The sequence below is a fragment of the Centruroides sculpturatus genome, unplaced genomic scaffold, assembly GCF_000671375.1.
Source record: "Centruroides sculpturatus isolate CEXI.00-Female unplaced genomic scaffold, Cexi_2.0 scaffold1657, whole genome shotgun sequence".
Lineage (NCBI taxonomy): Eukaryota > Metazoa > Arthropoda > Arachnida > Scorpiones > Buthidae > Centruroides > Centruroides sculpturatus.
This window is the reverse complement of record NW_019386118.1, coordinates 106,016-111,332: the sequence shown is the minus strand read 5'-3', so window position 1 is coordinate 111,332 and position 5,317 is coordinate 106,016.

The following is a 5,317-nucleotide window of genomic DNA, read 5'->3' as shown; positions in this document are numbered from 1 at the left end:
GTTGCTGCCAATGCTCAACCTAAGTCCATCCTGATGGATTGGCATGAACGCCTAGGTCATCTTAATCAAAAGAGCCTAAGGATGATATTGCTACGTCTTGGAATTCGAATCCCATCTGGTGATCGCTTATCCCCGTGTGAGACATGCCTCAGAGCAAAAATGGTGCAAAATCCATTTCCTTCAGCAGATAACCAACGAACTACCAATATACTTGAAATCGTACACACTGATATCTGCGGTCCGACACGAATTCAATCTATGTCAGGAGCTAGATATTTTGCTGTCTTCATAGACAACCGATCTCGATGGTGTGAAGTACGTTTTCTCCGCAACAAAAGCGATATACTGAACGTCTTTAAAGAAGTAAAGAACCTTCTAGAGACACAGTTCAGCACAAAAATCAAATGCCTTCAATCCGATAACGGAACCGAATATTGTAACAAAGAGTTTGACGAATATTTGAGAGAATGTGGGATAAGGCGACGCTTAACTGTCCCCCATACTCCTCAACAAAACGGAGTGGCTGAGAGAAAGAATCGAACATTAGTCGAGATGGCACGATGTATGCTAATTCAGTCAGGACTCAAGGCCTCTTTTTGGGCCGAAGCCGTCCACACAGCAAACTTTATTCTGAACCGCTGTCCTTCTAGAGCTTTAGACAATGATACACCCTACAGAATTGTGAATGGGAGGGATTGCAAAATTTTTCACTTTCGAACCTTTGGTAGTCCCGCTTTTGTACTCAATAAGGACCCAACTATCGGTAAATTTGATCCTCGCTCTGAAGAAGGCATATTCATTGGATATTCTGAACAATCCAAAGCCTATCGAATTTGGATGCCAACTCGGAAAAAGGTAGTTGCGACTCGAGATGTTAAGTTCCTTGAACTAAAAACCTCGAATAATGACTTTGAGGAATTCATCTTAGAAGAATTTTCATCACAAGAAAACGAAACTCATCGCCACGAAGTAATCACTGAGTTAACTAAACCTCCATCCCTAACCATTGAACAAGGGGAAGAGAATATCCGTCACTCTATCCAACAAGACGACGATGGAAATAGAGTCTCCGGGGATAACGAACTAAGGAGGGGTCCAGGTCGCCCACGCCTAATTAAAACTGGCCTAAAAGGTAGACCTCGCAAACGTTTTAACATGACGATGACCAATTCGACCTCGCAACACCAAACCGAGGGACCACACTCACAGAATGAGGAACTGAATCGAGAAAACGTCCAACAAGGGAGCGATACAAGTGAATTTGCCGCTGTCATCCAGGAAATGGCATTCAACACCGAGATCTCCGTCAAGGATGCCCTCTCAAGCTCGTTTGCTCAAGAATGGAGAGACGCAATCAGAAGTGAGTTTATCTCCATCATCGAAAACGACACATGGTGCATCACCAATCGTCCTCCTGACAGAGACATTGTAGGTTGCCGTATCGTCCTTCGCAACAAATACAATGCAGATGGCACTCTTGAAAGACGAAAGGCGAGACTAGTAGCAAAAGGTTACACTCAACGCCCTGGAATAGACTTCCAAGAAACTTTTGCACCAGTTGCAAGGATCAACTCCATTCGGACTGTATTGGCCATTGCTGCCGAACAACATTTACTCATCGACCAATTGGACGTGAAAACAGCATTCCTTAATGGAAATATAGACCAGGAGATCTTCATGCAGCTTCCAGACCAAATCGAAATAATCCTAGAAGATATAATTAAAAACTCAACGGGACAGACTCGAATCAAAGCAGAAAAAATGCTACAATCCATCCAAGAAGGCAACAAAGTCTGTCGACTGAACAAGGCCCTCTATGGTCTACGACAAGCAAGTCGCCTATGGTATAAACGACTGGATGATGAACTCAAACAACTGGGTTTAAGACCATTGAACTTTGACCCCTGCGTTTATGTTCGAAATGAACAGAATAACTTGACCTTCGTCATCATCTATGTTGACGACCTCATAATTGTCTCATATGACGAAATCGAAAAGGCCAAACTAAAGAAGACTCTAATGTCCAAATTTGACATGAAAGATCTGGGTCAACTTCATTATTGCTTGGGCATCGAATTCTTCCAACGAGAAAAGGAGGGGAAGACTATAATTCAAATGTGTCAAAAGCGATATACCGAGGAAATCTTGGAACGTTTCTCGATGGAAAAATCGAAACCAGTCGCAACTCCTCTTGACCCAAGCTCCAAACTTCACAGGCCTGAAAACCCATCAGTTCAGGAAATGAAGCAATTTCCATTTCAAAAATTAATTGGTTGTCTTCTTTATCTTTCTATCTGCACCAGGCCAGACATTGCACATGCAGTAAGCAAACTGAGCCAGTATAACACCCAACATGACCATACACACTGGACTGCAGTGAAACGTATCCTTCGATATCTAAGAGGGACGACCAATCATGGCCTGACATTTGAGTCAACTGGAGAACCACTTACAGGATTCTCAGACTCTGACTGGGGAGCATCGACAGATGATCGCCATACATTCTCGGGATACATTTTTAAGCTTGCTAATGGACCCATCTCATAGGAATCAAGAAAACAACGCATGGTTGCCTTATCGAGCACCAAGGCCAAATATATGGCATTATCAGATGCTACTAAAGAAGCTCTACACCTACTAGAACTTTTCAATGAACTCTCAAGAAGCAATAAATCCAAATTGACAATTTATTGCGACAACCAAGGAGCACAATTACTTGCTTGAAATCCAATGTTTCACTCACGAAGTAAGCACATAGATATAAGACATCATTTCGTGCATGAATGCGTTGAACGAGGAAGAATAGACATCGCATTTATTCCTACAGATAAGATGCCTGCCGATCTTTTAACAAAAGGCTTACACTACCCAAAACATGCTAATGGACTAAGACTTTTAAATATGAAGTCAATCTTATAAATCATGTATCAAGATCGCATTTATTATTACACCTTGGTCTATAATTTAGTAAGCACCCACTGGAATGAGGGGAAGTGTTGGTGAGTATCATGACACTCTCCTAGGGACATTCCAGATGATATATAAACAAAAGTCTAGACAACTACATTCTTGTAATTCACACCTAATCCCCCTTCATTTTTGGTATGTGTAGTATATACAGCTTGTTAGATTAAACTCTGTTTTCTAACCAAGCAGTTGCTTTTTCACTTTACTCCACTGTCACATACTGCATTTGTCACAACAGACACAGTAAACACTATTATTTTAAAAATAAAAATAAAAAATTTTAGGCTTAACATCGACAAAAATTCAACATGGCATCACAGGCAACAGATAAAAATTTCAACATTGGATAGGTTAAACTGTGCATGCATTGAAAAAAATGCACTCAAAGCATAAACACAGCCTGTTATATACCCAAGTCGTCTCTCAATCTTACATTATGCTTGTATGTTTCTAGTGCTTTTTTTGCTTTAGTTTTGATGTGTTTGCTTATATATTGTCAATATTGTATATATTGTATTGACTGTGTATTTTTGATGTGTTTGATTATATATATTGTCAATATATATAATCAAACACATCAAAAATACACAATCAATACACAGTTTAATCAAAAAAGACACAGTCTGTCCAAAAAACATTTTTGGATAGACTGTCTTTTTTTGATTAAACTAAATTATCATCTGGTGAAATTCTACAAATTTTTAACAATTTCTTCCAGCAATTTTTCTTCATTGACAGCTTTTGGACACCTCATACATCTTGTATCCTTTAGTTCTTAGTCCTAAAACTTCTTAATTAATTAAACCACATTCAATATATTAAAAGTTTAGGTTTGGTTTAATGCCTTTAAATGGTGCAAGGGTCTCTTGGGCCAATTCAAAGTTTAGGCACATCTCTCCCATACACATTAAGAATTTTCTTTAACTGTTTGTATGGCATTACATCTCTTCTGAAACTCAAATAATAATATTCTGATATGTTTATCTGAAGATATTTCAACTTAATTTTATTCAAACAAAATGTGAAGTAAAAGGTTTAAAATAAGCTCCTGAACAAAGAATAACCTACAATATCATATTATTGTGTTAAATTCCACAATTGTTATAATTGAAGCACACATCCAAGTTAAGTAGCATTAGCTGTTAAAAGTATGCAAGAACTTTCTATTAAATTCAATGTAATCTTTACATAATAACTATGGCATCTGAGAAGTATATAAAAGTAACAAAGCTTAAGAGGAAGGTCAAAATATCAATAATTGAAATGAAAAAGGAACTTATTGTAAAGCATAAAAGCTGTATATGTATGGCTGATCTGGTGGCCCTGTTTTAAGATACCAAAGTCAACAGTATGTGACTAGTAAATGCAATTTTCATTTTATTATACAGTATTTACATATTTTATTTATTATTTTTGTGTTTTAATTTATTATTTGGGAAATTTAATTGTGTTATTTTTACATTAAATTATTTGTATTTGCTGTTTTAAGTTTATTGAAAGGGGTATTATTTGGGGTCGGAAAATTAATTAATTCATTTTCTGTTATTTCTAATGGGAAAAACTGATTTGGACTTTAAATGATTTGGAGTTTGAACAGCCTCCTGAAATGAATTAAATTCAAAGTATGAGGTAGCACAGTAATAACTATAGCCGAAAGTTTTCGCCAGATTTTGGGCCTAAAATCGCGGCGAAAATCGCCAATTTTTTGCCTTAAATTCGCCCAAAAAAATCGCCAGTTATTTATTTCAAAAACGAGTTAAAACAAATTACACTTAGATATTTCAAATAATCCTCGCTTTTACTATGATGTCGATCGCTCAATATCGATGAATACAATGAGAACGAACGTTCGACGTCCACTGCAACTAAAGGAGTGTATTCGCTATTAACTTTATCAGTTAAATTCATATCAAAAGACATAAATTTGATAAGGTCAGTATTACTTGACAAAACTTTTTCCAATTTTTGAGAAATATAGGATAACCTGAAACAATTTCTTTTGCATTTTCAATTAATTCGGCTTGTTCAGTTACACCGAGTCCTTGTTCTTCCAGTGATGATATAATACAGTAGAACCTCCATTATCCGGATTTTCGATTATCCGGATTGTTCAAAATAAACAAAAATTTTACGAATTTGCTGATTTGCAATTGGCGAATTACGACAGTTTATGTATGTGATGGAATGCATAACTTTTTTTGTTTCAACAACGTCTCATCCAGCACAGTGGTCGTAAACTCTTAAATATATTTTACGTAGTAATAAAAATATAACTTGACATACGTATTTATAAATAATTTATATTCAAATTACATCATTTCTATGACCAAGGGCGGCGTAAGGCATGGAC